We start from the raw sequence: 25,790 nt of genomic DNA, 5'->3' as shown, positions 1-25,790 counted from the left end.
GTCTTCACAAAATGAGGGTGTTATTTTGTGTCCAGTGCAAAGTAGATCAAATAGAGGCGTTATCTCTTAATATAAAACAAAACGTAATTTAAAGATTTTATTGTTTCCAAGATAATGTAATAATTATGTTTATAACAGTTGCATTGTCCCCCTCTCCAACCTTTCTTTATAAACTTATGTCTAAACCCAASAATATTTTTGATCACTCTTAAAGCAATTTCAGATATTCAGATGTCAACCTCCGTTATCCTGTTTCTTCTGCTGTAGGAAATTCCACTTGCATCATTGACTTCCTGCCGCTGTGGAAAATAGGTCCTGGTAATGACTTGGAGTCAGAATTAACCCCGTTCTCTGCCTTCTTCTCCATTTCTCAACAGTGTGAGTTTAATTACCCCAAAATTATTAGTACAGTATCTTTCACATCTTTTCTTTCCCTATTGCTTCCCCTCTGCTAAACAAAGCAAATTTTGCAAGCCAGAATAGAAGTAGAATTTAGCCGAGCCAGAGTTGAGCAACTCTGGACGATTTCTGGGGCAGTGAGGGGCTGATGCAGTGGCAGGGAGTGTCTGATGGTTCAAGATGAGGCAGTGACCTTCAAGGGACTACTCTGGGGACACTTTTCAGCCCTTGAAGGACCCCTAAAGGGTTGGAGATGCTCATGTGGCTCAAGCACATTGAGTTCCCAGTGGTGTTTTAGGTCTTGTGCAAYATGGGGTGTTCATTGCTCACGTGCAAGAAGCTCAGGACAGGTGATGGTCCCTACAGTAATGGCAGCATATGCACTCTCTGATACATTTTATGTATTTTCATCATTTTATCAAGGCTGTTAACCTAAGACAACAGCAAGGGCAGCTCATCGTCCTGTCTCTTTGTCTGTTAGAAGAGGGGCAGAGTCTGAAATGGCARGCTTTTTCTTAGGAGTAATCACTTTATGGGCTTGACATCCCTAATGGTGTGTTTCGGGAAGTTAGCAGCTCCATACCTCATTGCTGGAATAAATGCTCGAGTATGTTTTACAAAGCCCTTTCCCAAAGGAACGCACTTGCGTCGGGAGGAGGTGTCAGCCTCATCCCTTCCTCCCTCCTTACCTGTCTCTTCATCTGAAGAGCTTGCCAGGAGCTCATCACAGAYGCAGAGATTTCCAGTCCAAGGCATATTCTTGTTTACTCAGATTATTTTGCTGAGAGAAATGCCCTGCTTTGATATCAAAAGAGAGGAAAACAAAGCATTTGATGAACGAGCTGCCTGCTGAGGTGGGGATGCACAGGCAGATTAGTCACAGGGGTAACATCAGGCAGCAAAATGTAGGTGCTGGGAGGGTTTCTYGTAGCACTGAGGCATTTGCATGAGTTTCATTCTTTACAACAGTGTCTTAATTCAGACTCCTGGATGCAGCTCATTAACAGGGAAACCGGAGGCTTTGCCATTTGTCAGCTTACATGGGTAGTAATTAGCCATTAGGGTGCAGGCTTATTTTTTGCAATTAACTTCCTGTCAGAATTTTTCCGTCCATTATCTATGGAAAACATTCACAAAACAATCAGCATTCATTTCACTAGAAACGCTGCTCGACGTCCTTGTTTTCTCCCTGCTATTCCCTTCTGGTGTTACCACAAATCACCCTGTGACTCGCTATCTCCCTCACCACATTGCGCTTTGCAGGGGCCAGTTGAGGACAGTGTAAATCTGAAGACTTCACATTTTTTTCCATCTTCCCTATGTCTACACCTGAATCCTTCCCAGATCTCGCCTGTGCAAGTAAAAATATATAGTTTAAATATTTGACAGTTGTGTTTACCTGSAGGCTTTGCATATACTTACACTTCCTTAACATCAATGACAGCAGAGCAACATGAGCGTTTAAACCATCCCCCTGGTTTAGCCCTATCTCGATACAAGAGTTTGTTAGCGGCAATATACAGCTCCTTGTGGTCTGATGCATCCTGCCCTGTTGATGTTACTAAGAGAACAGGCGGAGATTATCGCTTTCAAATGCTGTTTTGATCCAGACCACCCTCCTTGTTTGACTGCAGGGAGGAATGAAGCTTTGTTTGCAAGACATGACTGAGGATGMTCTACGGTAAATATTTTTTTTGACATTTCTTTTGATTCTCAGGGGAAGAGACACTTTAACATGTTGAATTCAGCTTTTCATACTATTCTCTAAACATAAAGGAGGAAATGAGGTCTGTTAGATATGATGATCACAGACAAATATTCATGGGAAATGTGGCTTCCCAGCGAAGCCCTTTCCATGTCCTCAGGCACCGGGCAGGTATAACGTGTGCAGGAATTCAAAAGACAACAAAACCCTTCTTGCTCCCMGACTTTATTCTTCTTGCTCCGCTCTGGAGCTGCAAGTAGATTGCTAGCTTTGATGTACAGGCACTGGAAAAATATCCATCTCCCATCTTGATCTTCAGATCCCTATCTTCACCACCTTGCCTGGCAGATCAGCCCTCTCCATGATCGCTCACTTCATGACCAAAGAACATGAGTTTTATCCGAGAAGGGACTTAGTGAGGCAGAAACGTGGTGCAGGAGAGTTCTCTTGTCCCGAGGGACACTGTTCTTCTCCCAAATCCGACAGGAGCTAATGGACATCCCTTGGGATGAACTGTGCGCTGGCATCTTATGTCCTTGGGGCTCCTGCAATCTCCTTCCATGCGGACATTTACCCATGGGTGCCAAAGCAGGACATGCACCCATGGTGTCCACCATGCACTTTAACCTTGTGCTTGGGTAGCCCTTTAGTGGGATTTGAGCTTTCTCCGTTGAGCAGCTGTTAATCCCTTTTCATCCCAAGAGCAATCAAAAAAGGCAGAAGACAGGGAATCTTTGCTTTCAAGCAAAATACTCTCTCTCCATGAAACCTGAACAAATCTGTAGCAGAGCCAACAATTTTAGTTAACCAACAAGCAGCTGCTTGAGTAACTGCAAGAGCACTTGCATGGCGTAACACAAATTGGCTCCTGGGAGTCACGGGGACTCAACATAGTGGCCCAACAGCTCTAGTTTTCTTGGAAAGTGTTTGGAATGGACTGTCTTGGAGAGGGAGGAGTAATCCTGCACTGTGCAGCTGTGTTGGCATGAAGGGGAAGTGCCCCAAGGCACTTGTGTCCCCCCAGGTACAGCCCCATCTCAAAATATTCCCCCAAAATCAGGATGGAGGGAGCAGTTCCTTCCAAATCCCTTCTTCCAGCCAGTGGGACATGTGTAAAGAGAAAATCACTTCACTCRAAGCGTGGCTTTTTGAGGTAACACGTAAGTTGCTTTGCAAAGTAACACAGGAGACCACCAGCCTTCAGAACAAGTTTTCCTATTTATTGCCCAACACCTTGTTTTCCTGCTGCCACAAAGTGGGACAGGAACAAAGAGGCTCTTTCCCTCTAATCGGGTTAGACTTCACAGTATGGCCCCCTTTATAGGGGTCATCAGCTCTTTTCTTTGGGGAGGAGAGTTCTTTCCATGGCTTTGGTGAATTAACTCTTTTGTCCATCACCGAAGGTACTTCCCTCGAGCTGCTTCGTTAGGCTCTGCAGAGCCATTGCAACTGCCTGCAACCTGCCTGCTTATTTTGCTCCCCTCATTCGTAGAAATGCTTTAATTTTCTGAGGAAAACACCACACAAACTTCCTGCAGCCTTAAATGTCTCTCTTTAGATACTGGACCGTTTATAATCTATTGGACTGCTAAAGGCTCTTGGAAAAGTTACCACAATATTAAAACCATAAAACTTTTTAGGAGAACTACAAAAGAAAAAACTCTTCTGTAACTGCTACGTGAATTGTGCAGCCAAAGGGGCCTGTATTTGAATTCCCATCTGCTGAAGCATCAATCCAATCTGTGGAGGAAAAAAGAAAAAAAAAAAAAAAAAAGAGCTTTCTAATGCATTGTGCATTGGTCAATATAATGAGTTTGCTTCTTATTTGCATCCTCTTTTCACCTCGGACTAGATGCCACAAGTACTGGCAATGCTACACAGCTATTGTTAAACTCTAAAGCAGATGTATATGTGTGTRTATTCATATACATATATATATATATCTCCAAATCAGTAAAAAGCCCTTTGCTGCAGCTTTCAGCCAGGGAAATAAGCAATGGAAAGCTGCTGTCAGTGGGCTCACGTTCACCGATGTCCCTGRTCTGAAGAACTCCTCCACAAAAAGCATTGTTGCACTGAAAAATGTTAAAGGTTCTTGGGGGTTAAGAGATTTGCCTCTCTTCTACAGTTAATAGTACGACGAGGAAAAATCTCCGCTCCCTTCGTCTCAAGGCTCGTTCATTGCTGAAGTGATTCTTCCCCGAAAGAAAGTTTGGGAGCAAAGCAGCTCCTCTCCTAAAAGAGGGGAAACACAACTGCAATTAAGCCAACAGAGAAATTTTTTGGAGCCAGCTGGGGTGACCTTGGGATACGCCGTAGCCTCCAGGAGGGAACAACTGAATCATCTCGCTGCACGTGACACTGACAATTAACAGATTTCACCATAACCCCAGATGTTATCTACGGTGGGAATAAAGGCTCCTTGTATTATGCCCAGTGGGTATGAATTAACTCATGCCATCAATGTCTGGTCAACGCAACGAGCAGGAAAAGATCCAAGCTGTCAAAGCGTGGGATGCGGGAGAGGGGCAACTGGCTCACGCGGGAGGTGTGAAGACCCCTTGGTGACACCAGTGGTCACCTCAGTGGTCACCAGTGGTCACCTCACGGTCAGCATGGCAGCACCACGATGGGGCAGCCATGGGCACGAACGCTGGGAGCCAGTCCCTGCCGGGGAAATCCTAGGGAATGGATGCCTGGCCTGGATGGACCCCTGTGCCAGATGCCCCTTGCTGCCGCTCTTCCCGCTACAGTAGCAGAACCGGGCACATCTCTAAGGACATTCCAGGACATTCCCAGGAGCACCAGGCTCTTAGCTCTCCTCCTTCCCCTTTCGCTTTGGCAGGAAATCCTTCTGTTGTTAGTTCCTGCCATTTTATCCCTTAGCTAAGAGGCCTTCCTTAGCCTTTGCTAAGAAATTTATCTATTATATATGAGCAGAAGGTTTTTAGATTTTAAATGTGCGCTCCTAAGTATTTTCCACAGAGTCAGAGTAAGATGATAGCATTTAAGCAGAGGCTAAAAGAACCATCATTTGAGTCATAAAAATATGCAAGGAGATCCCAGATGATCACACTGAATCAAGAAATCTTTTTTCCACTTGGAGAGGAAATCTTTCCCTTCCCAGATAATACTAGAAAATTTGATGCTTTCTAGAGAGTTTAGGGCTCCTACAGCTACACTTATTGAATTTCAACAATTCAATTAGTTTTTTTTTTTTTTCTATTTTTTGTCAGGCTACAACATCTCTCCTTGCTTATTTTTATCTTGCTCACTTGAGATCTTAAAATGACATTTTGAGGAACAGTAGGAGAGCCTCTCTGTTTTCTGTCTTTAAAATAGCTTCAATACAAGTCTCCCAATTTCCTCTAGTCTTCCAAGCTGGTGAGCTATTTCAGCCTTAACCAGGCTGTTTCATTTAGCTTTTCTCCAATACATTTGAGCTTCCTGAAGTGTCTGCGTGTCCTCATCTTAATCAGCACCTTTTGGGACATGGACTCATAATTTAATTTACTACTCTTTATGTTTCAGGACTTGKGATGCTGCCTTTGTGGCTGTGACTCTGCTGTGACTCTGCTGCGCCCCTTTAAAGTTGGGGAATGGATGCTGTCCGGATTGTATGGGAGGAAGGAATAGAGAGGTAGCAGCTAGAAGCTTGAGGTGAGATTGAAACCTGTTGCAAGTGTCATCCATGGGTCCCTACGATGTCTTCGATGAAAAGTCAAGCAGACAAATCAYACAAGGAGACAGAGGTGATAAGAATGGTGTGATTCATAGTTTATTGTTGTCTCTGTGAGGAACACAGGCGCCTGATTTTTGTTCCCTGTGCCTTGGCCACGCTTCCTCCCATTAATGGCTTTTGCTAGCAAACAATATTAGTTCTTATGTCATATGTGAAGCAGCCCAAAGTAAACAGATCCAGTGCAGCACGGCGGCAGAAAATAAACACAAAAGCCATGGCAACACAACTGAAAAAGTAGTAGACTGCCCTTCAAAAGTGTTTTTGGAAGTGATATTGCCACATTGTGCTCATTTCATGACCCTTCAAAGAACAATCTCCTTTTGCCAAATATTATTTTGGCAGGAAAACTCAGGGAATAAGTTATTGAATCTAATGACATGTAAGAGCCTTTTGGAGCGTATTTGTCTCCTTTCATGTCTCCTTCTTAGCCCACTCCATCACTTAACAGTCCTGACTTTTGTGTATTTCCCATAATAAATAATAAGGTTAGTTGGCAGCTTGGTCTTAGTGACCACCTGCTACAAGATCAGGCTGGTGGGAGAGGCTCCTTCACTGACCTCCACCTTGGGAAGGGAGGCAAGACCACGATGTATGCAGTTGCTAAACCCTGCAAATGCAATTACCCGCCCTGAGATGTACTGCTATCCTTTATAAAATACGCAAAAATAACTGTTTCTCCTCAACTTAATTGGATGTTTTTTTCATAGATGCCATCCTCTTTCTCAAGGAGTATTTTACTTCCTCAATCTATTGAGTTTATTATATTTACTTGTTTCATTCATTCATTATGCACCGGGCAGCCTCACATTTACCTTGGATGAGAGCAAGTCAAGCTATGAAAGCACCTGGCAAAAAATGACTGCTCTGGGCTTGCTTCTTAAGTGCTTCTTACAGAACCTTTGCCATAGGTGGCTTTCCATCAGTGCAGAACACTGATAGAAATCCATTTTTTTGTATATATGATTTCATTTTTTATTAATATAAATGAAATAATATTAGTGTTTAGCAGTAGTGAAGTGGTAATTCACTTCTAGCTGAAGCGAGTTGAGTTCTGCATAGCAGCCCCTGTGGAAACCAGCTGGCCCCTGTGACAGAGCCTCGCGAGCTCACGTCTTCGTGCTGACTTAAAATCAGCCGTCCTGCACTTGACCAGAATAGAARGATCACAGAAGGAGGAAATTCCTCTCAACCTGATCAAAATCAAACACACCTTATTACTATTATTTTTTTCTCTTTTCTCTATATATCAGGCTTGCTTTTTTTCTTTTTTTCTTTTTTTTYYTTYYTTTTTTTTTCTTTTGTTTTTGCTGCCTTCTCCATGAGTAACTAAAAGCAGCCAACTCTCTATCTCAAGTCCAGGATGCTTGATATTCCTTTCCTGAGGGATCTGCCTAAGCTGGCTACAGCTAGGAAGAAGCTGGTTTCGTTACGTTTTCTATGGTATGAATAAAAGATTCACAGTTTCTATTGCAATAAAAGATACATCTGTTGATGCACAAACAAAAGAACATCCTTAGTCTGGAAATAATTATAATCTACTAGCTGTTCTACAAAATGTCACATTAACTGCAGACAGGTGATTGATACTGATGTGCAGAACAAAGTAGTCGTGTTAAAACAGCAGATATTCATTCAGGTGCTTTCCTTTTTAACATATTCCTTCAACAGTTGGAGCCACATAATTCTGGATTCAAAGGATTCAAGTTAAAAGCAAGCATAACCCCACTGAAAATGAGCAAGTGCTCAGTAATTTCCCAGACTTCATCTTAAAAATCAGGTCTGCAGAAATAGCTTATTGCCCTACTGTGTGTTGCAGATGTTGGAAACATGGTGAGTTTTGAGGTTTCGCTGGGACCCACGAGGCTGCCGGGGCTGCCCCAGCCAGCACCATCCTGCAGGACCCGGCTCCGGGCTCGAGGCAGGGAAGAGGAGGGAGCTGCTATGAAAAGGAGGGAAATAGGGAGAGCTGAGCGAACACTTGCTGCAAAGAAGGGAAGGGTGCAGCGTGCAAGGGTTGTCCTTTGCAGTTCTGCAGGCTGGGACTGCGCTAAGCCCTTCTTAGATGGCTGGCTGCTTTTCCCAGCTCCGGAGCGGCGGCGCGGGCGGCCRTGCTCCTGCGTGCCGGGGAAGCGCCGCTGATTGCCCTTCCCAAAGGGTGCCGAGCCGCCAAAACATACACAGGGCGTCGAGCAAGAGCAGAAACCCAATCTCCACRTTCAGCCCAAAGCTTGTGTTGGATTTGCGTGTCTGGGAGGCAAAGAGGAACTCAAGTATTTTGTGGGGATGCGTCTGGTCAGCACATTTGCTTTCTCTGCTCTAAAGCCTCACTGCAGGGACTGACCCGTCTGCCCAGAGTGGCCCGRCTTTGACTTACCAAAAAGCGCAGAGGAGAAAAACATGCCAGCTGGGACCATCTGGAGAAAAGCCCTATTGATTTACATGTAAATGCAGCTGTCACTTGCCTGCGGTGGCTGAGGCAGGCAGCACAGTGCTAGGCACMGCACAGAAACAAATGCTGCAGGGCATTTGCAGCTCCCTGTGTTTGCAGAGCACCTTGCCCTGCTAGGACCTGTGTGAATAGCACAAAGCTGCAGGGAGAAAAGGCACAAGGACAAACTGCACGTGCAGGAAGGAGCACGTCGCTCTCTCCTCTCACCTCTGTAATAGGTAGGAGGAAATCCCAGCCAGGTCTGTTCCCGCTTTATGGTTCCCTGGATGGTTCCTCTTCTTTGCTGTGCATTTTTTGGTGCACTCCTGCTCAGCAGTGACCATAACAGGAACCAGTGTGAGACAGTGACCACAGAGAGAACCTGAGCGAGTACCATCCGGCTAATTCAGCAYGTTTTGTGTTTTATTTGGGATGCAGCACCTGAATTTTTCATTGAGTTCTGCGGGTTTTCAAGAGCAGAGGAGCTTATATTGACAATAAAACGGAATAATTCCCAACTGCTTGTGAATCGTTTGAATTCATTTGAATCTGCCTCTTTTTTTTTTTTTTTTTTTTTTTTTTTTTTTTTTTTTTTTTTTTTTTTTTTTTTTTTTTTTTTTTTTTTTTTTTTTTTTCAATCTTGGGGCTGTTCTTTGCAGCCCAGCCCCTGCAAAGCTGCAGAGGCAGGAGTACGTGTTTGCTGGGCTGAGCCCATCCAGGCCTGTTTTCACACACAGGGCTTTCCTTTTTTTCACTCTTCTTCCCTCCGTGTGCTTTTTTCTTTCCACATGTGGTTGGGTTGGACTAGATGGTCTCTAGAGGTCCCTTCCAACCTTAACCATTCTGTGCTTCTGTGATGTGGTCTTTTCAAAATGTAGTGTGAACCTCATACATCATTTTTATCAACCTTCTAAACCCACTATGGTGTTTTCTATAATGTATGTAAATTCATGCATGTAGACACAATAAGAAAAAAATCTTCCTTTATTTCTCTGTCAGGAACAATGGATACCTCTATGTCATTTAGATTCAACTTTTTCTATACTGAAGCCATGAGCTTCAACAACACCTTATTTAGGACAAGAAAAAAAGAATTGTCTTCTTTTTGAGATATTGAAATGCATTCTTGCCATTTTAGAATGGCAAGATTTGGACATTCTCTTTTAAAGTCACTTTTTGGTTTGAATTGTATTTATTTAAAGTATTATAAAACATCTGAAAGCAAAATAAAAGAAAATTCACTGACCAAAATCAAATTACATTGATATTTTACCTCATAAAGTATTTGGAAGCTTTAGCGTGTTCTTCTAATTGTCAATGAAAAGGACTTCTAGAGCTAAGGAAAAATGCACTTTGCAACTGAGTCTTCCTTTTTTTATTTTTTTTAGTATTCATATTCGTGTCTGGCCCCGTGTGTAGGATGCAGAGCTGTCACTAGTGCTGCTTAGCTCCCTCTTACAGTTTCAGAAAAATTATCAGAAAACTCCTATCCTTCTTCTGTAAACAGAGTGGACAGAGATTCAGCCAAGCTACCTATCTTTATAGATAAAACAGGGATACATTTCTAAAGGCATTAACAGGAATGCCACAGGTTTCTTTTTATATGTTTTCTCCTCCTGTGCTTGGTATGTGACTAGAAAACCTTGGCAAATATCAGAAGTCATGTGCGGCCACAGCAGCAGAAATAATTTTCAGCAATGATTGTAGTGAAGAATACTGTCATATTTTTCCGCTTTAAAATATTTATATTTACGTCTAATTGAAAACATTTGTTTGAAATGCTTCTAGTCCTCATTTATTTCTCAGATTCTTAAAATTTTATAGGCTTAAAATGAAGCCACTTTTTTAAAACCACCTACACAGAACCGAAGAAAAATTAACCTACAGTCAAACATCTCTAATATGCAATGCGTAGATCTGTATTTCCCACTTGAGAGCTCTCCATTTTAAACCTAAACAGCAAAGTCTTGAAGGCCTGCAAGCCAGGCAGAAACATTTCAGAGGTTTCATTTTCACTAATAACGATTTTTTCCAGTGCTACAGCAGGGTTCCCGGCCTCATCCTTCGGGCCATATCCTGCATTCCTCCGGGTGACCCCATGCGGCTTCCCAGGATATTGGATCCTTCGCTGTGTGCAAATCAGGGAACAATTCACACGTGATTGTTAGGAGCGTTGCTGGCAGCCTGTGTGCTGGATATCAGCTCTTGGAGCACGTCCTGCGTTCGCACTGATTGCATGGAGYGGGGCGCCTGCAATGACAGCGTTTGAAGTCTCTGACCTTTTATGTCACGATCCGGGTCAATACTGACCACAAATTAGCACCTCTGGGAGAAGTTTGCACCGAGAGAGCAATTACAGGGACAGCAGCTCAGCGCAGCCGCGCTGCTTGGCCTCTCCAGAGCCCAGTAAAACCCGTCTGCAAGGCCACGCRTTGGCYTTGCCCAATAAAACCCGTCTGCAAGGCCACGCGTTGGCATTGCCCARTAAAACCCGTCTGCAAGGCCACGCGTTGGCWTTGCCCAATAAAACCCGCCTGCAAGGCCACGCATTGGCATTGCCCACGACAGCACCACCTCACACGGCTCCCCTGGGCAGCCAGACCAGCCAGAGCAAAGCAGCCCCTTCAAAACAAGCTCTTTCCTTTACCTCAGACCTACGAAATTTCCACTGCATTCGAAATATCCCCTGCTGTCTGCAGGAAAGCTCAGTGAAAATCCTCCCCAGAAAATACCAAAACAAACCAAGTCTCTTCACATGCAGGTGAGCTAGATTCTGCTTCCAGTCCTGTGACAAGCTGAGGTATAACAACATCATATTTTTTAWTTAAGGCAAAATTGTATTTTCTTTGCAAATTTTAAAATATACCCAATTATGTCCATGTTTGTTCTAATTCTTTTTTTTTTTTTTTCCTTCCTCTTCCTCCTAGGAAAGGAAATAAGTTTTATCCCATCCTTTGCTTCTAGTCCAGTGTGTGTAACACACAATAAATTCTGTGAAGAAGTTGTTTGTAGCTGATAGGGCTCTTGCGTGTTCTTGGTCAGGGAGCTCCGTTGCCTCTGTTGGATAAGGGGGATATTTTCCTCTGCAATTATCAGTGCACGTGTTGTTGTTGCCTTACAAAGCCAGCCAAAACAGTGAAATTTAATTCAGAGATAGTGAAAGCTCTCTGGGGAACCAGTGTTTTTTGCCTCCTTTCAGCTTCCCTTCTGTGAGTTACRGGTTGCTGCAGGCTACTGTAGCTAATCCATGCTCCTCCGTATGGAAAACCAAGAGAGAAAAATAGATCCCATCGGATGTCCAAATGAATTCGTGGCAAGGGGTGGCTGTTTGCATGGTAACATTGCTTGGGAAACCCTCACACCAAAAGCTTCTGAGCAGATCTGGGTGTGAGAGCAACTCCTATCTGTGATTTCTCCTCCTATCCCCCAGCTGCTGAGAGGGGCCTCTCCCCTCCTGCTTTTATACCGCGCGCCCCAGCTGGCCATACATTATTTAGGAGTTCTCTGGCCAAGGAGAGGGTACTGCAGTCTCCAGCTGTACAAAAGGCATTACAGATCTGAGGCTGCCCTGACAGCGGCCAGCTCCATTTCCATTGCTGATTCCTGCCTGACTCCAAAAGAAATGCCCTTAACCACAGCTACGGTATTCGCTAAGGCACAACCTGTGAGCATCCACAGGTCTATATCTGGGATTCAGGAAGGTTTTCCATCTTTAKTGATGACCTTTACCCTGTCTTCATTGGTCATAAATAAATGTGAGCTGAACATTAGAATACCTTTGCACTCTACAGTGAGAATTAGGAGAGAGACATGTTCAAATCACCTTTTAATCGAAGGGACAAGGTGAGGATGTGGAGCCCTGTAACTTTTCTGGCATCTGTGGCAGAGGATGATGGAAGCTCTCAAAGCATGGCTCATCCAACAGTAATTCAACGGAATCACTGTGTCGTGTTTGGCTTTTGCACAAGCAGTCAACATTTCAGCTCTGAAGAAATCAAGTGCCTGAGTGTCAGCCACACTAGGAAACTGCAGAGCATGGAGAACACTGCAGGGAGTAAAAAGAAGAAYGTAGATATAGTTGCTTGTCGTAGGGGAACCATACATACGGGTCATCCCTTTTGCCATCTCAAAAGAAGGGAAATGAAAAAGAAAACAAATCCCCAAAAAACATGCCTCCATCTCTTTTATCAGTAAAGCTGATGAAAATMATAAAAATAATTTTATCATTATCTATTGCTAACATTTTCATGGACAATGGGGAAAAAAAGTGTCAGAAGACACGAGAAACTCAAAGAGCAGGACAATTTCAGTGGCAAGAACTCCATCCCATCCAAAGGTAAGTCTGTTTTCCAGGCTCCCCTCACCTCGGTGTAGGAGACCACACGCTTGTGGCGCAGCACACTCTGCTTTCTGTTCTTGAGGCTGCAAAACTCTTCTGCATATGACCTATGAGCTAAGGGACTGCAGGTTTTGTCCGGTCTTTGTTTCCAATAAAGAGCAACAYGCTCCTTTCTCGCTGACTCTCACAGTAATTTAATAGTGTCTGGTTTACTGGTTTGCAAAGGCATTTTGGTAACTCTAAAAAAGTACTGGATGCACAGACAAAGGGAAATTTAATTTAAATAAAGACAAGATTGACCTTCATTCAGTGCAAAGAAGAAGAATGTTTTATGTTCTTAGGCATTTCTCTTTTGAGTCTTTTGAAATCTTGCCTCTAACTTCTAGTATTTTACATATACTTACGTGCAAAATTTAATGGTAAGCTACTGGTGATGTTTAAGCATATCTGTATTTTTAATTTTCAGTGACTGGACATATGGAAATACTTGGAAGTAGGTGAACTTGCAGAAGTTAAGTGTTGTTCCAATTTTTTTATTATTATTTAATAAGTCATAGTGTATGAGTCAAATTCATGGTCAAATAGTATCTAATATTTTTCTGCATTAAAAAAGACATAATCTCTCTCCTATCTATCTGTAGCATAGACATGGATTTCACGTTTTTCTTACCGCCTTTGTTGCCAGATATATTTTCTGTTCCATATTTTGAAGCCAGATGCTATTATCTTGAAAAGCATTTGGTACAGATAAGTGTAACAGCTGATTTTATGAAATTTTTCATGGGTTTTCCGTAGCAGCACTGACAAATTTCTTGCTAATTAGGAAAACTGGSTTTGCCCAAGGAGAAAGAGAAGTTCATCAATATTAATAATGGCAATATCTTTCGTAATCTGAATCACAGATCTCATAATAAGCATTGACAGAGTGTATTTTTGGAGAATTAAAAGAAAAATCAGTTTGCTAGGCATACACTGAATGAGAATAAATAGGTAGATATTTAGATATATAGGCAGATAAGTGGAAAGCTTTGTAGAATAGGACAAGAGAGAATGTTTGTCCTCTGGAGTGGGCATGTGGCAGCCCCAGCTTTCAGATAGGATTTCAAGCTCTAAGAGGAATTATTGGAAAGCTCTGCTCTAAGATACGGGTTAACACGGGCCTTGGGGTGAGCTTTCCAGCTTAGTGATGCATCACTSCCAAGAATATGTGAATCCAAAAAGAAAATTGGCTCAGCAGGATTAACTTAAAATTTTGCTTAAATTTTGCTTAAATTAAGCAAAAAGCAAAACGAAGAAACTGGACACTGATACCCCGTTAYCAGACACACAGAGGGAAATCAAGGAGGGAAATGAAGAGGGAATCCTGACACGCTCCGGGTGGACAGATGTCACCTTTGCGGATGTTTAGGCACGGGCATGGAAACATTTCACACATTGCTTGCACAAGCGCACAAGAACATCTTGGAAAAGGTCACTGTGTCCTGAGCAGGGGGTTGTTGGCAGAGCCGGGCTCCAGCTCCGCGTTGTTTATCGCCTTGGGACTTCTTTGTTTGGAAACAAAGGGATGCGGGAATTGCCAGGGAGCGCGGGCACCTCGGCGCGAGCTCAGCGGTACCTCTAGCGGACGGCACACGGATGGCTCTGGACACATYCCTGGCTTTAGGAAAGGGCGAAGCGCTGCTTCAGGAGCAAGGACGGTGGCTTCCAGAGTGCATTAAAAATCAGCTTGTCACAGTGACTGCTGAGCAAGAGACTATTGGAGATTGAGGCGGGTCGCTTTCGTGTCAGTGATTTATTTTACCGCGAAGCAATGCATGCTAGATAGCAGGTGATCAAACCCGTGCTCTCTAGCCAAAATAGAAGTCAATTAGATCTAYAGTAAAACATGATAGCACAAAGATATTGGGAGGCCTTTAAACACCCAGCCAAGGATAATCAACTCGTGTTCCATCAATCAGCTATGAATTATTATTTTTCTACCCTTACTCCTCATTGCTTGTTTCTCGTCTCCTCCAGAATTTCACATTTTTCCATGGTGAGGAAGCTGGCGTGCATGGATCTTGCTTGCTGTGTATATAATTGTGCCTTTTGGGGATTCTCTTCTGTTAGTGGTTAGCTGGATATTGATCCACGTAGCAGGAGGACCTTTTTATTTTTTTTTCTTATTTAAATAATTGATCCATAAACTGGTATTTGGAAGAAAAAGGCACCAGGCAAGCCTCGCTTTCCTCCTTCAAACCCCAGCTAGGAAAGAAGCCTATGAGAGCAATCTCGGGCCCGTGTCCTTTGCCAAACGGCGAGGTCAAATGTTATTTCAGGGAGCGAACGGGAGCGAGAGCCGCAGCCTGGCGCGGAGCTCGCTGCTCACGCAGCRCGTGGCACATCAGTGAGCTGAAATCATCCCGCGCCGTTTCTTACGGACGTGCCCGAAGGCGGCAGTGATGGGTTCAAGAGGAGTTAACGCTCCTGCTGGACACAGCGGAGAGGCGRGGGGTGTGAGGGCAGCAGCAACCTCCTCGCCTGCCCCTACGTGCTGCTATCCGCACGGCTGCAGGCTGGATACGGGCACAGCGGAGCCACCCTGACCACGYTTGGCCACGTTATTTAAACAGCAGCAAGTGCTGGATTTCTGTCTGCCAGCCAAATCCGACTTCTCTGAGCGAGTGGGGAGAAGTGGGGAGCCTCCATTTTACCCTGCTGCCTCTATGAAGAAGTCTGAGGTTATAATGCATTTTTAAGCCCATTAGCCAAGCGCATTAGAAGAGGTTTTCCGGGTGCTTTTGATATGAAATCTGACAAAAAGGATAAAAGCAAAATGACACTTGAAAAAAAGTAAAAAATCAGTAAACGTTATGTTAGTTTTGCCAGTGCAACAGCCAAATTTATGTCATCATTTAAAAACAGTATTGCTTTTTTGCTTTCTTTGGGTAGGGGTCATTCTCGTTTTGTTTAAGATTCCTTCCCACGTTTGTAATGGAAATGGGATGCTTTCTAACTACCAGTGTAATTTACATTCTTCAAATTACGCACATGCCCAGGGTCATGATCCAAGAGACCTTTTACAGTCCTTGCTCCCAAATGCCAGGTAGTCTCAGCGCTAAACACGCAAAGCCCAGCGCTAGGCCTGGGCTGTTCCGCAGCTTAGCGGGAGAAGCGCGGGCCGAGAGCGGCCTCCAGCGCCGTGCGCGGGACGTGGCTCTGCCTCCAAGGGCTCCGGGAAAACCAGGGGGGAAAGCGGCTCCAGGAGCCCACTTCTCCGCATCAACACTTGGAAAAGCGCCTTTGTGTTTGGAAATGTAGCCGAACGTTTCATACACTTCGCTCTAGGCGGAGACAATTAAAAGGAATTAACATATATATGCCAAGAAAATACTAAGGGTATTAGGGGATTTTTTTTTTTTGCCAAATCTTTAACTTTTTTTTTTTCTTTTAAAAGAATAACAGAGAGCTACTGTGCCCTGCTGAGACCAACATCTGTGCAGACAATTAAACCCTTTTAGACTCCGAGCAGGGGAGACTCGGAGGAACTGGCCCTTTCTATTACATCCTCTGAAGGATTACAGATACATAAAAGATTTTGCAAATAGCTGAGCACATACATAATTACAAAGAGGTCCTGCTGATTTATTTTTAAATGAATTTGGTTAACAATGAAGTTTTATTTTCTGAAAATACTTGCCGGGCAATATTGGCACTTGGATCCAAAGCGCGGCACTGGCGCCTTCGCAGCGTATGACGCTTCCCATTTAACAAGACTGAATAATCAGCCAAACAAAACTTTGCATTTTGTCCTTCAAATTGCACAGGAAATATTTTCACAAAACTTGCTTTGTGATGCTATGAGACCTCAGTCTCATCGTACAACATTCCAGTTTTCTTGTTTAGATTCCTTTTATTTCCTTTGATCTTTTCTAGCATTTATCTGGCATAGGGCAGGCAGCGCAGAATATTTCTCAAATATAAGAATATACCTGGAATTATGGTTGTGGCAGGGAGGCCTGCGTGCTTCAGTGTGCAGCAAGTTCAGTCTATGTATGAATGACTTAAAATGTAAATGGAAAGGGTGAATAGAGAAAGAGGAAAGTGGGATTAAATRCTTTTCACAGAGAAGCTGCCTTAACAAAAACTGACATCTCAAAGTCTAACCTTTTGGCACACAGACAGTGAAGGATGTAAAAGTTGCCTCCTRTGACACGTTTTTTAAGAAAAATGCCTGTGTCACCTTGCCAGGACACAAGTCCCAGGGTGTTTCTACCCTGTCAACGCCAGCGGTGCTCCGTGGCCGTGGCTTCGCGCTTGCAGCAGCCGAGGACACTCTGAGCGATGGGGCCGCGCGGCGGCTTCCCTGCCTGCGCCCGCTGAACGGGGGCACCCAGAGCAAGTTTGCCCTGGCACGCTGTGGCCCCAGCAAAGCGCCAGTATTCCCGGACACTTCCCACAGAAAACTGGAAACGACAGAGACATGTGACAGGTCTTGTCCTAGGTGACCAACACGCTGTGTCCAACAGGTACACCCGTAGCATGGTGGTTTTGTCCTCTGGGCCTATGTGCTGGACGGTAGGCTCCTCACCAAAGGGGGCTTCTCTGCCGTAATGGGTCTTCTGTATCCTTCCCTGCACCCCATTTTTTTTGTCTTTGCCTCCCATTTTGAGGCCCTTGCACTATCAGAGAAGTTGCAAAGTAAACCTGAAGGAAGAATCATCGAATCATTAAGGTTGGAAGGGACCTTCGGAGATCATCTAGTCGCACTCCCCAAGAAGACAACAAATATTTTATTATATGTCCATCACGTAGACTGAGCTATCACCTGGACACAGTGGGATATTACTGGCCACAAGCCTCAGTGCCTGCAAACATTGAGGAAGAAGCACCTGCAGAGACAACATAAGCACAGATAGAAAGGAAGGTACATTTGTAAACAGGATGAGAAGTCTTCCTTTCTAAAAATGTGATTCTGTTTCATATTTAAGCGCCTGGTTTCACCACAATTGCAGGGGTGAAAATACTTATTTCAGCAAGCAAATATTAGCTGCCCGGTCTATATTTAGACTTTTATTTCAAGGGGCACCTCAGGCTGTAGAGATAGAGGACTTATATATTTGAAGAACAAACAATAACTTAATTAAGTTTGCACACCAGGTTAGCTTCACAAGAAAAGATTGACGAAACTCGTAATTATTCTTGTTCTAGTAAATAGTCACTCTTTCTAAAGGACAAATAGCCAAAACGTAGCTAGTTGTAGTGCCTCTCTGTGGTGAAGCATCTGAGCTTCTGATGATAGGACTTTGCCATCCAAGGGATTTTCTGCTTTCAGGTACATCAGTGTACCTGGAAGTTCTTCAGTGAAATAACTTGTTTTCACAAAAGGATTAAACCGTGCTGTCCATTTTTCCTACAGTGCCTTCAAACCGTGACTCCTGTATCACACAGGAGCTCCAGAGCAACGAGCGCGCTGCAGAGCAGGTTTCGGTAGGTTTGCCTTGTCAGGACGCTAGTCCTCCTGTTTGCTTCACCAAAGCTCAGCCTGCAAGAGAAAGCACAAGGAGTTTTCCTATGCAAGTCCAAAGGAGTTTTCCTAACGTAAATCCATAGGAAAGTCTCCCGAAAGCGTAGTGGGCCTGGCCCGAGTGCGCTACTGCACTGCAGCTTTCCTTGGCTTTCGCCAGCTCTTAGCAGGAAACAGAGCAGCTTTAATCTGTCTGTCTGACCAGCTTGTGCTATGAGCCTGACTGGTTCCAGAACCTGATGGAGTCAGGAAATGGGATGAGGAGTAATGGAAAAAATAACAAAAATGGAAACATCAACAGAAACCTTCTAAGGGGGGATTTCATTCTCATTAGCCCAAATTTAAGTTGAAGCTGTCAACTGTAGAAGAGAGGATGGATCAAATGCACTGGACAGTGACTCCTTGTGGGATAATAATTCCTCAAGAAACTGAAAGAGTTTGACCTCAAAGATGGTTTAGTTAAAACTAAATTAAAAAAATCTTTGCAACTATAGCTGATACCGCACCATTGCCAAAGCCTCAGGACAGTGTATGTTCTGGAACGATGCAAAGAATATCTGCTATGGTAAGTAAATAAAATACTCCGTAAGGAAAATCAATGCAGAATTTTTAGCAATTACCAATACGGGGCCTTTCAATTAATGAAGAGGTGTAAAAGACATATTGGCTGTGCTCACCCTCCCTTTTCTGGTTTTCTCTTTCTGTTGCTATTTCCTGCTCTGGCAGACCACCCAAACACAGCTTCTATGTTTTGACTGTTCAAACTAGACTAATCTCAGCTCACACTTAAAGGAAATGTCCAAGGCACATGATTAACGTACAAAATGATGGGATCCCATATAGAGACCATGTAATTTCACTGGTGCTGATGGCCAAAAGCAGCACTCTAGTGTGGGAAAAAGACCTATATATAAAACATACACCCACACCTATATACACATACATATATATCTATACACACACACATATATATACACACATATACGCATGTAAAGTCCTGTGTACCGGAGAGGCTTATTGTTACACTAACAACCTGAAACKTGGTGTTTCAAATAACAGTAGATAAGTTTTGCTCTGTGTTCAATGAAATACTCTGGGATGAGGATTCGGCTTTTTGCTGAACAGGAGCAGCCACCAGGAGACACAATAAGAGCAAGGCACCTGAATGTGTGAACCCTGGTGTTAGTTGCTTCTGCAACACAAAGTTGAATAAAAGATTTGCATTTTAAGTATTATATATATTAAAAAAACACGTCATGGACTCAAAGAATATTTGCTAGGCATTTTGCTTCTTGATGTAGTAGCAGGGAGCTCCATTTTTCATCTGCTGGRAGCTCTGCTCAGGCACACTGGGGTTATTTGCTGACTGATATGACTAAGGGTACAGCAGTGGATTCAACACAGAGAGAGAAAAAATGCTTTGAAAAGAGGGCAAAAATACATAATCCAAGTGCTTCCTTTATGGTTCTCTTGGCTCCAAGGGTGACTTCTAGTTCTAGATGACTTTGCTTTTTCAGACCCTTCGTCTGCTCGGGCATCCCATGGAAACTGCACATGTTTTTTGTCCTCTTTGCCTTCCTAGTGACCAAAAAGCCTCCTGGATCACACAAATATGATCCACGTTGCCAGACCTCAGGCAGAAATGCTGTATGAGGACAGCAAACTCCTTTGGTTCCTYACTGGGTTGTATGGCCAGTATCCTGGGTTTAGCCACAAAATCCTCAGAGGGTTTCAAGGCTCAGCTAATGGCTTTTCCCAGGAGTTAAGGAGTTAGTCTTAATGCTTGTTGCTAAATGCAATATCCTGGCAGAAATCAGAATGATAAATAAAGCTGGGGAAAGTATCCACATCCACTTAGTTTTTGCACTCCATCATAATTAAGAATGCATTTCCTGGAAAAAAAATAGCATAACAAAGGAGCTGATTTAGTATAAACACTGAGGAATGCAATTCTGGAAAAGCTCAACATTTCACATGGAATTCAAATCCAAATATGTAGGAAGCAGAAGCTGCTTCTGTGGAGGGTGATCCATCCTATACTTAGTGGACATGTTTAGTGCTAATACTTCATGGTTAATGTGGTTTTTTGGATGGCACGGCAACATTTGACAGGGCATGGTGGGACTTACTACGTAAGTCAGATTTCTTCATTTGTTTATGATATTTCAGGCCTAATAAATATACATAAAACCAACTATCAGTAAAGTCACTGGACTTTGAGATTCGTTGATTTGCGGAGTTGTTGCAGGGAGAAACAGGCCACATTCCCAAAGGAAAGGCAGCTTTTTTCCTGAAGACAGAGCACAAGCCCTTGCAGCTCCCGGGAACCGATGCACCAGGATCAAGACAGTCAGTWTAGCCAAGTTTAGCCCCTGCCTGAGCTGCACCCGTGAAACAGGGAACCTGGCCAGAGGGTATCGGTGACATGTGGGTGCTTTGAGGAGAAACGAGACRCACTTACTAAATCAGTGCTTTCTGAGGGAGAGCAAAGGCTGGGCAAGTAAGGAAGAGTCCTCCAAATGTTAACACAAAACATGAAAAAGAAAGGGTGTCGAAACGGGCTGAATTTCTGCACTATCCATAAAATTAATTGATTACAAACAATTGAGTTGGTGATGCTCGGGGTCCAGGTGGCAGAGGCGCTGTGCGCATGGAGCTGCTTCCTGACTGACCCGTGCCACCTCGTGGGTKCCCGGGAAATTACAGTCCCGCACCAGGACCGAATTTCCCCCGGAACCGCTTAGGATCAAGTGGCACACTCTGAGCAGGCTGCTAGGCTTTTTCACAGTTTCCTCTCTCCGGTGTGACTTTCCAAGCCTCAGTAACAAATATATATATACATATGCAAATATATATATATAAAAAATATACTTCTTATTCATGCCCGTATTTTCCAGATACTTCACAAACTGTGAACTTCGTCTGTGGGTATTTTACAGCGAAAACAGAACATAAGAGCAACCCAACCATTCCTGTTGTTGTTTGGATTTTCTAGATGTTGAAGCAAGGAAATAAACGCTTTGAAGCTGAAAGAAAGAAATACAAAAGAAACATCAGCCGTCAGATGGAGAATTCCCCTTTCCCCTGGCCAGTAGGTTGTGCTCTGTAAGTCCTGTGCAGCCTTGCCTGGGAGCTGCAGGATTCCTGCTTGATTAGCACTTTTCCCCCTTGGTCACAAGGGACGGTTGTCCATAATCTGTCCTTGAGTGTGAAAATGCTGAATTTAGCCCCTGAACTGTAGAGGATGTCTTTAAAAACCTTCAAAAAAGTGGCAGCTGCCGACTTCAGGAGCGCTTCACTAGCCGCCAGGCCATGAGCTATTAAAAAAAGCAGTAATTTAAAAACAAAAATGCCACAGGCACCATATACAGTTAAGGGCACTGGCTGTTAAGGGAAAAAGAAAACATACTCTTGCCGACAGATGTTGAAAAATAAGACTACTGGGTTCAGACCAGCATGTTCTTAGCTTATAAAACATGTCTGGAAAAACAGTTTAATGCCTTTTTTTTTTTTTTTTTTTTTTTTTTTTTTATTCCGAGCACAGCTAGTCTATTAAGCTCTAAATATCAAAAGACCAATTCAGCTGCCATTAGTGTGACTGGGAATTGAATGAGGCACAGAAGAACTGATTTCACCACCCTTAGCCAGGAGGGCACAATCCTCATCAACACGGTGCTAATTAGCCCTGACCAAAAGCATAAATGTCAGAGCAAGTAAAACCTGCGTGTCACCAGAAGGGGAGATGGGCTGTGAGCAGCAGGGCTCCACCTTGAAATATCCAAGGTTTTTCCTGACAGGCACCACACTCCTGCTTCCAGTGAGCCAGGAGAGACTTCTGAAAGCCCCTATGGAAGGAAACGTAGGAAAAGAAGCCCTGTTGCCAGGAGGCTTGAATTATCTCAGGTTACATTGCTGCCTTATTTGCTCCTGGCTATAGACTTGTATTGATTCAAACTCACCTGTCGCTGTACCGCCTGTACTCAGACCTTTGACTCCTCCTGTGTTCTTGTAAAATAATAATAATAGTAATAATAGTAATAATRAAAAAGTTGGGTTCATTTCACACTGCTTGGAATCAACGTCATGCTCSTTCAATGATTAATAAATCTCTTCCTGAGAAAAGTATCATATTGATATTTCACTCATTAATATCAAAACAGAAAGCAACGGAACAAAGGTACCTTCAATTGAACCTGCCCCTAAGTAAAACACAAACTGCTATTTTAAACTTGAATGCAGTTAGTAAAATGGACCAACAGAGGAAAAAGTGCTGAAGAGAATCTTAATTATTCGCTGATTAAAACGGGTGTTCCAAGAAAGAAGTGACTCAGATGAGGCAGCAGAGTAAGACCAGCAAGYCCCTTCATTTGCTAATAAAGAGATAGGAAAATACCCGAGGAGGTCAAGAAACTGATCAAGAAGCGAGTAACAAGAAGTAGGAAATGCTTAAGCTTTGCAACTATGTATTTCACAAATGCATGGAGTAAAAGGCAGCTTTGCCATCAAGCAAAGTGGGAAATTTACCATCCTATTATGGGATCAAGAATTGCTGACTACCAGAGCTAGTTCAGCTCCAGAGACAGCACTGTGCGGGGGAGCAGAATCCAAAATGTGCCTGTAATAAAACAGCGCAAAGTCTGGTCTTGGGGCTCTTTGGGGGATGTTCCCAATTCTGAGGCAATTTGATTGTCACACCTTCAATATTGTCACCTTCAACAAACAAAGCCCTACCAGCAGGCAGAAACATCGCCCACGAGGGGCTTTCCTGGCCAAGAAAGCAGGCTGGCTTGGGCTGGCATGAGGACACGGAGCACAGCCTTCAGCGACAAACAAAATAATAATTATCAAATGTTGTTTTACGTGAGTAACGGCAAAACTGGCCCTCTGCCAAAACCTGGGAAAGCTCACACACAGACACTGATAAGGAAAACATTGGTTTGCTTCAAACACAAAGGAAGAAATGAAACAAAACCAAACCTTTGCAGTACAAGTCAAGAACCGCGAGCTCTGCCCTTGGCTGCGGCAAAAAGTCACTGCTTTGCAAAACACACAGAGCTGGAGTGAGCGACACTAGCTGGAAATCCAGCCCTTGCTGCCCCAGATGGTTCCCTGCCCGCACAGACAGGTAAAACCGCAGGTATTTCGGCAAGGGGGCGGCTCTCACCCAATGCAGACGCCTCCATGCATGAACCGAATCCTGACCCGGGTATTTAGGGCTTGTTTAAAAACACATRTTATTTTTATTTAGAATGAAACTAGGCCCATTGAATTCCTCCATAGCMCTAATTCTCTAAGCATGGCTTGAAGTAATGACTGATCTAAGCACATAGAAGTGCATGCATTGAATTTTGGCTTAAGCCTAAWTCTGTCAGGAAAGAAAAATATGATTGCTAAACAGTTGGGCAGGTAGCCTCAGTTCTTGGTGGCAATCTTGGTGGATTCAACACATAGTTTGCCTCTTTTCCTTCGACACCTGGGTACAGTAAAATCAGCAGAACAGCTATTTGGGGTCTTGTGCTTGYTTTTTTAAAAAAGAAACCCAAAAGTGAGAATAATTCTTGGCACCCAGGATATGCAATGCTCATTTTTAACATCTCTTCGAACATGTCAGGTGAAATGCCATAATTAACACTGTGTATGTACCCAGTCTACGAAGGACAAACTGATTAGTCTGGTATCTACCACAGAAGGCTTGTGTGGGGTGCTAGCATAGAATTACAACTATGAATGCCAAATTGGTTTGCTGAAAATCTGTTTAATAGGTTTTATCTAAAGGAACAAAACAAAGAAAAAACATTAAAAATTGGGTTTGATACTGTTTTAGTGAGTAGTGATGCTAAAGTTCTGTGTTCTATTTGACTTAATCCCTTAGGAATTATGATAAAATAGCATGGTTTGGAAAGTAGTCATGTTCAATAGAATAAACAAGTAAACTGATGGGGCCTGAGAAATAAGTTAGTGAGATATCCTCRTTCTGCTAGATTGTCTTTAATGGTTTTGCCAGAAATTATCTACCCGTGGTCCAATGCTATCCCAAATCCTTGCTAGAAGTCTAGAAGGAAATGAAATTCTGATAAAAATATCAGAGGGCAGAAAAAAGTGTGGTATGGCAAAATGATGAGCACAAAGCAGTTTTACTGATCGACATTTTGACTGAGATATGGCATGCAGCATATGCAGAGATCAAATCAAGTGGCAATACCCTCGCATGAGCTGCGCTGGTGGTTTCCTTTTCCGGCAGGGAAGCTGAACGCAGAGCCGCGCGCATTTTACTACAGCACAGGGTGGTGTATGGAGGATCAAGGAACGTAAGTCACACCTASAGGAGAGCTCTTGGCGTATCTCTGAGACACACCGACATTCAGAAAGGTGCCTACMTAATTTCCTGCCTGCAAATCCCGCCGTGCAGCGCTAGTTACAGGGAGAGGGGTTCGGTTACCGCACGCGGGGCTGTAGGGGCTCTGCGCTGAGACTAGCGTCCCCGTTATGAGACTAGCACCACAGCCATTGCTCATAAACAGACGTATAGCTGAAGACCAGCAAAGTTTTCAGAGTCACAGCTCCAAGGGAATGCTATCAGTCACTGGATCAGTTTGGGGAGACCTCCAGTCAAATAGATATTTCCGAGAGAATAAGAGGCTTAAATCTTGCAGGAGCATCTCCCCTCACACAGGCCCCACTCCAAGTACTCAACTGTAAGGTAAATCCTGAAAAATTCAGGCATAAAAAAAGATAAATATTAATAGAGCTCATACTGGGCTGTAATTGTTAGACACAGTGTCTTCATACAGTGCATGTGATGGCTGAAAGTCGTGAGCGTAGTGAAGACGTTGTTGGCGAGCTCTGCGGCCTGTAATGCAGGCAAGGCAGCTCCTTCCCTGCCGATTCCCTTTTAAAGTCCGTGTGTCCTTCAATCRTATCAATACGAAGATGTGCAGCTAGAAACCCCGTCCCATATAAGAGCAACCRTTTCCTTCACAAGAATCCAGCAGGTTCCAACTCCCGATCTACTCGGGAAAGAAGTAAATTTGTTGTTCTTAAAACATTTCACAATTGTGGCTCCATTCGAATGAGAAGCTGCAATACAGCTGCTATAAGACTATTACCAGCATATTTTCTTTTGCATGAAATTCTGGGAAATTCTTTTAGCAAAGGGAAAATTGGCAGCATTTTTTTTTCAGTTTTCCACGAACTTTTTGATCACAAAATGCTTTCTGAGTTCTATGAAGTGGAGCTTTGATGCTTTAATATGCATCAGGGYGGTTGCGGTCGTGTGGGGCGGCCCGTACGTAGGAATGACCCCTGGGACAGCCTGGCACGCAGACAGAGGAAAAGCCGGGGCAAATTCCGCCTCGGCAGCAGCTGGCAGATACGTAACGTTGTATTGGATGGGTAATAAAAGGCAAATATAAGGCAAATAGCAAACTGCAAGTTTGGTGAACTATGCTTAGATGTTGCTTGATGTGTTTCCACGCCTGAGCTGCAGAGCTCGGCTCGTGCCGTTTTGGCCACTATAGGGAAACATATATATATATATGTACACACATATATATACATATATATATGTATATATATGTGGCCCTTGCGGTGCGCGTTGGAGAGGCGCGATCCGTGCCGCGTCCCGGGAGCCCCTGGCCGGGATGCTCCCGTTGCGGGGGAGCGGGAACGGGA

This window comes from Nothoprocta perdicaria, unplaced genomic scaffold, assembly GCF_003342845.1.
Source record: "Nothoprocta perdicaria isolate Ctin4 unplaced genomic scaffold, notPer1 scaffold_81, whole genome shotgun sequence".
NCBI lineage: Eukaryota > Metazoa > Chordata > Aves > Tinamiformes > Tinamidae > Nothoprocta > Nothoprocta perdicaria.
This window is presented reverse-complemented; position numbering follows the sequence as displayed.